The 11,592-nt window shown below is 34.4% G+C and overlaps 1 protein-coding gene across 1 annotated transcript in view; it reads left to right on the top strand.

The window, feature by feature from the left end:
• The window catches only part of LOC140432302 (uncharacterized), an 803,181-nt gene that overhangs the window by 178,324 nt on the left and 613,265 nt on the right, over positions 1 to 11,592 (top strand). The gene's annotated exons all lie outside the window — the stretch shown is intronic.

The following is an 11,592-nucleotide window of genomic DNA, read 5'->3' as shown; positions in this document are numbered from 1 at the left end:
CTCTCCTACTTTTCTAGGCGCAACTGATGGAGTCTGAATATGTACACTCTCTTGCTTTTTCCATGTAACATCTTTATTAGAAAAATTTTTACGAGCTCGTTTTGCATTGGAAGGTCCTGGTTCTAATTCTTCTGTGTCACTGAAAGAGTCGTCATCATTGTTATCACCTGATTCGTGCACCTCTACTTCTCCAGAAACTTTGTTGGTTAGGCCTGGATTGTCTAATAGTAGTTTATCATTTCCCCCATCCTCGTCGCTTTCATTGGCTTTGTCTCCAGAATCAGGCGGCGGAAGAACTATGACAGCTATTCCTCGAGAGGAAGAAGCCAATGAATCAATAGCCTTACCCAGAAATCTGTATCTTTTAAGAGGGTCATTGAAATACAATATAAACGTGTTTTCGTACAAATAATAAAAAATAGACAAGTAAAATTATTTCTATATTTAAAATTAAAAGTGAAACTGGAACAAACCATGAAGTGGAGATATCCAGGAGTGGCTAGTATACCTGTTGAATACAAAGCACGTGGTGTTCGTCTGTATTAAGGTATAAAAAAATTGCTTATTACAAGCTTAAATTTTTATTTTAAGAAGATCTTTTCGGAATTAAATCATTCCATCATCAGTTAACTAAAAGAGAGAGTAAAAATACCAATATTAAAAAACACAAGTTAAAATTTAAATATATAGAAATAACACGTTGGTTTTTTACTACTTACATAAAAAGTTGTTAAAAAACATTGTATGGCCACTTAAAAAAACTTTCGAAGGACATCCGTATTAAAATATAATCCTCATGGTTTTATCAAGGTAAATGCAATAGACTTAACTTATTGATTATTAAAAAACTGAAAATGGGGCATCTTACATGACCCCCTGTAGCTGGTGAAGTTTTTTCGACTTACATTACCTCTGATCTGTTCTGGAGTCTTGGGCTAACTGATATAAAGATGGTATGAAAAATCAGTTAGTACCCATCAATGTCAAGTGGAATGATGTAGTAGGAGCAAAAGTCATTATGCTTAAGTTTGTGAATAGGCAGTTTTTAGTGAAGAATTGTGTTTTGTGTGTAGTAAGATCAATAGCAATTTTTGGTATTTTAAAAAGGTGGTAGAATGTAAAACAATGAGTGACTGTGATGTAAAATAAATTTGGTATACCAGGGTAAGGCAAAATTTAAGTTAGGTAGTTGAAATTAATAAATCATTTTGAAGGCGGTAAAAAGAATGTTATTACCTAATTGTTTCCTTATATGAAGTAGATATAGATAAAAGTTGGTTTGAAATTTGTGGAAGATGAATCGAGGAAAAAGAAATAAAAGAAAGAGAAAGAAAAGGAAGTAGGAGATCAATGTAAAGATGTAAGCTGGGGATACTGAAACTGATTGTGATAAGAGATTGATAGATGTAGTGTGAGTATTTATAAGAAAACCTGTGTGATTAGTCAGATGGTAGTTATTGGAGAGGATGGGAAATGGGATATTGGAAAAGGGATGTTAGTGTATTAATGGTGACAAGAATAGAGTTAAGTATGGCGGATTATATAAGGTGATATTAAGCTATGGAAAAATAGAAAGAAATGTAGAAGTAAGTAAAACTGGATGTGTAATACACATCCAGACTCCCTCGACTTGTTTGTACCTTTGGTCTTTGTATATGAAATATATGTTGTTCAGGCAGTGTCTCGTTAGGTTTACTGTATCCGGTGGTATTGGGTATTTTTTTCCTATAATCTCTAACGATTCTTCTACTGGGACGTTAGTAAAAAGTGACACCACGTCAAAACTCACTAGCAAATGTCCCGGGTCAAGAGTCACGTCCTTTATACGCTCGATTATAAGCGGATTCTTACGTCAAAAACGCAGGCCACTTCATATATATATATATATATATATATATATATATATATATATATATATATATATATATATATATATATATATATATATATATATATATATATATATAGCGTTTTCTGTCGAGGCAATCTTCAGTTGTTAGATCTCTGGCGGTCATTATCGTCGATATCGTCTCTCCAGGATCGTCTTGGTCTACCTCGTTTTCTTCTAGTTGGCGGAGTCTATTCTTCTATTTTTTGGCCATCTATTTTTAGGCATTCTCTGAAGGTGTCCATACCAGTCTTTTGGCTTCGATTGTGTCTATTATGTCTAGATCGATTTCCATTTCTCTCCGAATATCTTCGTTTCTCACCCTATCAAGTCTTGTGAGCTGGCAACATCGTCTCCAGTAGTTCATTTCCATGGCCTAAATTTTTGATTTGTTTATTTGCTTTATTTCCCAGAGTTTGACGCCGTATAGCCCAATACTTTCTATTATTTTTTTATAAAGTCTTCTTTTATGTTCTTTTGTTATTTTTTTATTCCATAATAGTCCGTGTAGCTGTCTGATGGCTGATCTTGCTTGGCCAATCCTGGAGTGTATTTCTTCGCTACTTCCTGCTTTTGATGTTATTTGGACTCCCAAGTATTTAAAATTGTCTTTTGGTTTTTTAGTTCCCGTTTCGATTTGTAGGCTTTCTGGTTTTTCTCCTACAATTAAGTACTCAGTTTTTTGTACATTAATTGTAAGGCCCCACTTGGTGTAGTCCTCCCATAGTTTTCTAAGCATATAGTCTACATCTCTCTCGTTTTCAGCTAGAATGGCTTGGTCGTCAGCGAAGTGTATCGTGTACAATCTATCATCTCCGATTGGGATGCCCATATTGCAGCACTTTCTTCTCCACACTGAGAGTGCCTCATTTAGATATATTTTTAGAACAGTGTATGTGCTATGCAGCAGCCTTGCTTTAGGCCCTTACTAATAGGAATTTCTCTAGTTAATCTATTTCCAGTTTTAATGTTTGTCGTCATATTTTTGTAGAGCTGTTGTACTGCTTGTATATTTTTTTTGCTTATTCCTTTTTTTTACATTGCTACCCAAAGCATTGAAAGTGGTACACTATCGTATGCCTTTGTCAGATCTATAAAGACTATATGAGTTGAAAGGTTGTGAGCTAATCTTTTCTCGATAACTTGCTTTAGAGAGAATATACTGTCCATACAGGATCTGCCTTCACGAAAGCCATTTTGTTCTTTAACATCTGTCATTTTTTTTTTCAATTTTGTTTTTTATTATTTTTCCATACAGTCTTGAGAGTGAATTTATGACACTTAGCCTCCTGTAGTTTGAACAATTCTTTCTATCTCCTTTTTTGTAGATGTTGTTAATATGTGCTTTTGTCCACTCCGGTGGTAAGTCGTGTCCATTATAGAATAGGGTGAAGACATACGCCCGTAATTCCCGTAATACTTGTGGGCTATGTTTTAATAATTCATTTGGTATACCTTGTGGTCCGCATGACTTCCGATTTTTTAGAGTTTGTATTGCATTCTCGACTTCCTGTACTGTTATTTCATCGTCTTCACTGAATTCCAGTTCATATGTTGTTGTAATGATGTTCGTGAATTAAGGTCTTGTTTCAGTCAAAAGTTGTGAGTAGTGTTCGATCCAAGATCATTCTTCTATTAAATCTATTCTACTCGTTTTTTTTTTCTGTTTGGTTTCAGATTTTTTACCGTTTTCCATGCTTCTCTTGATCTTGTTGACCCTATTTATTTGTTGAGTTCTTCGCATTTACTTTCCCAGGAAATATTTTTTGCTTTAGTTACTAAATTTTTTACTTCTCTGTTTGATCTTGCATATGTTCGTTTATCATCTGGATCATTTGTTTGTAGCCACTTTTGATATGATTGTTTCTTGTTGTGTACTGCATTGGCGATGTCATTTGTCCACCACAATGGAGTATTCTTTTTGTTCTTTTGGATTGTGCCGAGCGCTTCGTAAGCTGCTTCATTGATTTTATTGATTATCTCTTTATAGGTATTCTGGGCTGAGGAGTACATCAGGTTTGCCAATTTTTGGCTGAGTCGCAGCATATATAAGAATGATGTCGAGTCGTTTTGCAGTGCATCAATATTGTGTTTAGGTAGATTCCAGGGGTTTTGATTGAGCTAGTTGGTTGTCATTTTGATTGAGTAGCCGAGGTCTATATTGTAGGTAACATTTTTATCTTACCATATAGTGGTCAGTTCCGCACTCCGGTCCTCGTAATACTCTTATGTCTTCAACTTGTATGTGTGTTTCTTGTTTTGTGATGACATAATCTATAATTGTCACCATATTTTCCTACGACTTTGTCATATGTTTTTGTTCCTGTCCAAGCGTTAAAATCTCCCAACAACACAATTTCTTTGCGGCTATTTATATTTTCAATGAGTTCCGATAAAGTTTCGTAGAATATTTGTTTAGCTGCTTTTGATGCATTTTCTGACGGAGCATATATTCCAATGATCTCGAGGTCGTGCCCTTTCCACGTAATAGATACTCTAATAATTCTCTCATTGATCTGCTCCCAGCTTTTCAAGTTTCCTTTTAAGTCTTTTTTTATCAATATTGATACCACTGCTTGTGTTCTTGTGTCTTTCTCTACTCCACTATAAATATGTATAAAACCTCCTATGTCTTCACTGCCTTGGCCTTTTTTCTTTGTTTCGGTAAGAACCGTGATATCTGATTTTATTTTCTTTACTTCTGCCATGACTTCGTCTGACTTGGTTCTCCACCCTTGGATATTCCATGTATTTATATTCGAAGACCTTGTTCGTTTTCTACGTCGTCTTCCTTTTTCCCGTCCGTATTCCGAGGCTGGATTTTAGAATTTTTTGCAGTAAGTTTTTCATGGGTGTACAGGAGCAGGCCCTAGGTCCCAACCCCCTACCAGGAGGGCCAGGATTTTCTGTTAGGGTTTACTCCCTTAGTCGAGAGAAGAATAGTAGAGTGTAGTAGACAGAATTATAGCGACCTGTCCACCCTCGGATTACACTGATAGCCACTCGGGGTCGGAAAAAATAAGAGTTAGCCAAGAGAAGCCGATAGGAAAGATTAAAGACATTTTACTCAAGACTCGTTGAAAAAGAGCAAAATGTGAAGGCCCCTATGATCCGCCAGGTGCGTTTCATAAGCGTATAAGTATTGTTACACTTTGTATTCCCGCTCATACCTCGGGGTGTCGACTACAGACTGTATGGCTCGTCCAGCATGCCATAGCATGGATGATAGGATGCATGTTATTTTTACAATGTAGACCTCTAAACTCCACGGCCTGACGATATATTTTTTTTTATCATCAAAACTACTTAAAAAAACTTTAAAATACTAAGAAAAGGTGATAATATGGGGTAACGATACTGATTAACTTGTTATCATATCACAATTTATAAATGAAACATAAAATATATATTGTTTTTATTGGTACCCATTTTGCTTATTTAAAGTACGCCTCAGCGTATTTAAATTCAACTTTCAAAAATGCACGTGTTTAAAAGTTACCATGGCAAAAACAACAGATTTAAATATTGATATGACCTGATAGGAGTGCATACCTGGACTTAATAAATAAAATATGAATAAAATATAATTGGAGGTCTACAGCCTCCGTGGCCGGTCTCAGCTTTTGTGGAGGAAGAGTTCTGAATTAAGTAGAGATTCTTTAGCACTTCGAATCCGCATAAGACTGGCGGGGTGGGGAAGTCCTACCCACTCAACCTCGACACAACGCGTCCCATATGGCTGATAGACGTCCTGTATATTATAAAGGATAGGTGCGAAGTGCGAATAAGGTTCGCCAAATAAGCACCCGCGGATCAACTGAGGACATGATATAGGGCAGCAGCTATGCCATTACTAACTCCAAGGCTAGAGAAGAATGACTTCTTAATAAGCTTGTAATTAAATACTTACAGGTGACAATACTGGTTTAATCGGTTATAATGCTGCGGTGTGTAAGGCAAGGAGAAACCAATACACTAAATATTCCCAAGATATTATGACTATGGCAAGTTATGAAAAACAAAAGGCCCCTAGTCCATGGCAGACCTTAAGTGGTCAAGAGGTGCTAAGAATATCCACGTTAAATGCTGAAATTGAAACCTGGATTGCAAAATATCTCTTTATGTCAGAAAAATCTCATTACATCGTGAGAGAAATGAAAATAATAAGAGTCAACATTCTCGGAGTCAGAAAAAGCACGATTACAAGACTTTTAAATATTAGAAAACGCAGCAGATTTATTCAGACGATTTCTTTTGATAAATGGAGTTTTGTGAATAGGAATTTTGAAGGATAAATCAAATTTTATTAAAAACATTTTATTCACTGATGAATCTTCTGTTTCGTTAGTAAGGGACACAATTCTTCCATTACGAGGTATTGGGCGCCGAAAAACCAGCACAGTGTTGTTTACCGACCTCAACATTAACGTCTGGACTGGCATTTTACGAGACCATATAATAGGTTCATTTTTTATTAAGAGTAACTTGAATAGAGTACACCTCAATTTGTTATAGAATCATGTTCTTCCCGCTATTCCAAATCCTCCAGATGTAAATCTAGAGAATGTTTGTTTTTATCAATACACAGTTCATACGTTCAGTTCACAACGCTTGAATAATTAGGGAGTACTTAAACAATACTTTCCCGAATCTGCGCGATTTTTATATCTTACATCCATGGACTACCTTTTCTGGGGACATTAAACCATCATAGTTATCTACAATCATTTTGAGGCTATAGCTCAAAATTTGGATAAATTAAAAAATCTAATAATAGAAGTCTCCAATTCTGTTACAGCAGAAACTCTTTCATCTGTCCGCAGAAGTTTATAAAGTTTATATGATATATTGAAATACTCTTCAGCCGTAGAAGGTCAAATATTTGAATTACTTCTGTAGGGCATAAAGAATTATTTCGTGTTTTATAAGCAATTATTTTATTTTCAATAAGAGTGTATGTTTTGTTTTATCTTTTTAAACAAATTTGCAGTTATTTTTAAGTCAATCACTAAAAATTTTCTACATTATTAAAAATAAATACAAATATCCGCCTTCAGTGTATTTTTATCTAGTTTACGTAGGGGAGGGTAGTCCATGTGACGCGGTACATAGTAAGATATTGCTTCTCACTTTAAAATTTGGCGCCGAATTAAGTTGATATTTTATTTGTGCATGGGTTTCGTTTAGTGCCATATGCCGCTGTAGTGAATTCGCATTTTCCTGAAATTTGTAAAAGAATATCAAAAAAAATAATAATTTACGAAGGTAAGTAGTTACTTTTTAAAAGGTATTCTTCCTCTACCGTTATATAGACATGCCTCATCTATTTTTCAATGTGACTACAGTAAGTTGTCGTTCCATCGTTTTCGTGGGCTCCTACTGATCGTCTTCTTATTGGGGAACCGTCTCTTGCCGTCATTACTACTGTATTTGTTGTCATTCGGCTTATATGATCATTCCATTCTACTTTTCTATTTCTTACCCAGTTCTTGATGTCCTTAACCTTGCATCTACGTCGTATATCTGTACTTCTAGCTCTGTCCCATAGTGTCTTACCATCAATTTTTCTGAAACAGCAAAGATGAAAACACTTGTTTTCATCTCTGCTGCTTCTAACATCCTTTCTGTCCTCTCTGTGTCAGGTCTTGTTTCTGCCATGTATGTCATTATTGGTCTGATGACAGTTTTGTAAATTTCTTGTTGTAAGTTTCTTTCCCGATATTTTTATTTCTCCATATTGTTTCATTTATGCAGCCTGCGGCTCTGTTTGCTCTATTCACTCTATCTTTCACTTTAGTTTCAAGCTTTCCGTAGCTAGAGAATGTGATGCCTAGATATTTAAACTCCATTACTTGTTCTCTTATCTAACCTTCCAGCTCCAATTTACATCTTAGTAAATTTGCTGTTGTAACCATGCATTTTGTCTTTTTTGGACATAGGCCTCCCCAATCCTTTTCCATTTTTCTCTGTCTGTCGCTACAGTCATCTACCTAGATCCTACGTGCTTCTTGATATCATCTGCCTATCTTATTTGGGGCCTTCCTCTGCTTCGTTTATATTCCCACGGTCTCTAACTTATAATAATTTTGTTCCATCGGTCTCCTTTTTATCTTATATTGTGTCCGGCAAATCTCCATTTTAATTTTGCAACTTCTTGTCTAACATCCCTTACTTTTGTTTTCTCTCTTATCCACTCGTTTCTCTTTTTTAGTCTTATGTGCAACATTTGACTTTCCATTGCTATTTGCATTTTTATGAGTTTGTCCATGTTTGCTTTTGTAAATGTCCACGTTTGCGAACTGTAAGTGAGAACAGGGAGTACGCATTAATTGTATACTTTCGTCTTAAGATACTGTGGATGTCTTTTGTTTTTAAGAATGTAGCTTAGTTTGTCAAATGCTGCTCATGCCAGTCTAACTCGTCTTTTTATCTCTGCTGTTTGGTTTCCTTTATTAAGTTTTATAGTTTGACCCAGATATGTATAATCCTGAACTTGTTCTATTTCATCTTGTCCGATCCTCATTGTGATGTCTTCATCTGTATTTGTGATGATTTTGGTCTTGCTGTAATTCATATTAAGGAGTATCTTTTCAGCTTCTACGTCCAGTTCTTTCATTATTTCAAATAATTTCTCTTTTTTATCGGTTATCAATGCGATGTCATCAGCGTACCTTAGATGGTTCAAGCGATTGGGGAAATTAACATGTTAAATATTCTGGCGGTTATATTAAATTGGTGCAGCATACGCTGTAAATCATCTTCACTTTGAGGGAGTAGTATTGCGTCGTCTGCATAGCAGATTATTTTAAGTTGTTTTTCTCCCATTTGGTATCATTTTTAAGTTCTTACTTTTTTTATTATTTCGTCCATAATCAGGTTGAACAATAGATGACTCAGGGAATCTCCCTATCTTATACATTTGCCAGCTTCAATAAGGTCGGTTAGTTCTTCTTCTACTTTTACTTTTATTGTGTTGTTTTGGTAGATATTTTCGATCGTTTTGATTATTCCTAGAGGTATCTCTCTTGCATACAGTAGGTGGATAACGTCTTTTAATTTGACCCGGCCAAATGCCTTTGTAAGGTCCACGAAACATAGATGTGCGGTTTATTGTATTATAATGATTTCTCTTGCACTTGCCTCATTATAAATATAGCGTCGGTGCATGATCTTCTTGACCTAAAACCTTGCTGTTCTTCTGCTAGTGTTATAATTTTGTTCAATTTATTTGTTATCACTTTGGTTGTTAATTTTAGTATTGTGTTTAATAAATTAATTCCTCTGTAATTTTCCGGGTCCGATTTGTCTTCCTTTTTGAAGAGAGGTATTAGGATGCTTGATCTCAATTCTTGAGGAATTCTGTTTTGTTCTATTATTTTTTGGATTAGTTTTAATAGTTGTTTTGTCAGATCTGGTCTTCCGTACCTTAGGAGTTCGTTCAGTATTCTGTTCTCTTCTGGTGATTTTCTGTTTGGTAATTTTCTTAATGCTTCCTTTACCTCTTCCTCCTCTTTATTTATTTCTTTGTTTGTCGTCACTTCTGGTGTTGGTGTTTCATTACCGTCAGCTTTAGCAAATAGGAATCGAGAGTAGTTTACCCATGTTTCCTGCTGAATGTGTTTGGTTTTTATTAGTTCGTTCATCTCTTTTCTTTGTCCTCTGATCATCCTCCATATTTCTTTTTGTGTTCCGTAAAAATCGTGTTCCATCTGTTTTGAGAAACTTTGCCAGTGTTCCTTTTTTATTTGTCTAACTAAAGTATTCGTTTTATTTCTGATTCGTTTATAGTTGTTGTATGTCTGTTGTGTTTGTTGTGTTCTGTATTGTAAAAAGGCTTTCTTCTTGTCTTCACTTCCTGTCTAAAAAATTGTGTTTTCTTTTTTGATATGTTAGTGTTTGTTACTTTCCTCTCTTTAAGTGATTCTGTTGTTGCGTTAATTATGTTGTAGCGTAGAAGGTATTATTGAAGTAGTAATTAACAGTAGGTAGCTTAATTATTCGATAGTTTCACTTCGAAATATTATTGTTATTGTTGACTCTAACCCCACAAAATTTCAACCATAGAAAATCACTTCTTAGAATAACGCCTTGGGTTAATTTACATCGAGTAAAATACTACACAGTGAGACTATCTCAGTTTGTACAAGTTTGCAGTTGGTATGTTAAATGTTGGTAATAATTTTTATAAATAGAGCAAAGCTGAAAGTGTTTTTTTTGATAATGAAAATAATTAATTATGAACGTTACTATAATTCGGTATTCATTTCAGATCCTCCTAAGAGCTTCCGAATTATGTGCTGTAAAATTTCAAATGTTGCAAACATAATATGTTGCTAAAAAACGCTTGACTGGCAATGAAATTTCCATGACCCCTAATTAGGGCTGCAGATTGGTGTTTAACGAGGAACAAGAACAAAATTTTAAAGAGTATAATATGGAAACCTGTAGCAAAATGGCGTATGGGCTTACAACTTTAGATATTCGTAAACTGCTGTATGAAGTTTCTGTTGTAAATAAACTGAAAACGCCAGAATTATGAAATTCAACAAAAATGGCAGATGAAGTTTGGCTACGAGGTTTTATGCAACGCTGCAAATCTTTAATCATACGACAACTAGAGGCTTGTAGTTTATCAAGACTGACTTCTTTTAATAGACACAATATAGGAATTTTCTTCGAATATCGTTGAAATGATTTCAACGAGCACTTCAGCAGTTTTCACACATCGCATCCGATGTAAAATCTTTTCCAAAAGGTACCTCATAGTTCCGAAACACAATTTCGTGGTCAATGGTCATCGGTGCCTTATACTTCCAACCTTCCTTTTTAATCAGAGTTGTATAAACGATTTGACATTTCTATTCTGTCCTGCTTAAACGAGTATTTTTATTATCAGTTGATTTTTCGTACAAAGTCCAATTTCCATATATAGAAAGCCACATTATATTTTGTTTTTCTCTTCGTAATAGTTAAGCTCTTTCTGTCAAAAAAAGTAGCTTTTTTAATTGCTTTGTTGTCTCCAACAATAAAGTTAACTTTCCATGCTTTCTCTATAAAAAAGTTTTTTTAAATTGCTTACTAAGCTCTAATTAAAACAAGTTACTTTTTCTCCTGGCTTTATGTTTTGATATATTGTACATCAGCGATAGAATGGAAGTATTGTCTTATATTATATTGTTTTCTTGTTAACCTACATTTTTGTGACTTTTTAAAGTTTGTATAAAATTAAAAAAACTCTGAATGTGTTTTTTACTGTAATTTTATTGTAGTTATTAAATGTATTTTCTAACACCTAAACCTAGGCATTTGACATTGTTTGACATCTTTATAGGACTTTACAATCATTAAAACTGAAGAAGTGCAGAAATACTATACTGCACGAAACGTTTTCTATTGAAACATTTAAATAGTTTTTTAATTTTTTTTCTCCTTGACCAATATCCTCATTTACAGTAAGATTTTAATCTCACTCAACTACTTCATAAGTTTATCGAAGACGTTTCGCTTTATATTTCTAAAGGTTCATCAGTTCTCTACAATATAACAGATGAGATAGAGTTTATAAGAAATACAGATGTTAATAGTTCATAACTTACAACTCAATATGTAGTATATTTTTGATGTTATATATCTACTGTAAACTTCACTCATTATTTAAAACAAACTTAACAAAAAAAAAACAAAAAACACATGAACTCTGCAGA

The sequence above is a fragment of the Diabrotica undecimpunctata genome, chromosome 1, assembly GCF_040954645.1.
Source record: "Diabrotica undecimpunctata isolate CICGRU chromosome 1, icDiaUnde3, whole genome shotgun sequence".
Taxonomy (NCBI): domain Eukaryota; kingdom Metazoa; phylum Arthropoda; class Insecta; order Coleoptera; family Chrysomelidae; genus Diabrotica; species Diabrotica undecimpunctata.
Note: the sequence above shows the minus strand (reverse complement) of the source record. Positions and strands in the feature narration are given on the sequence as shown.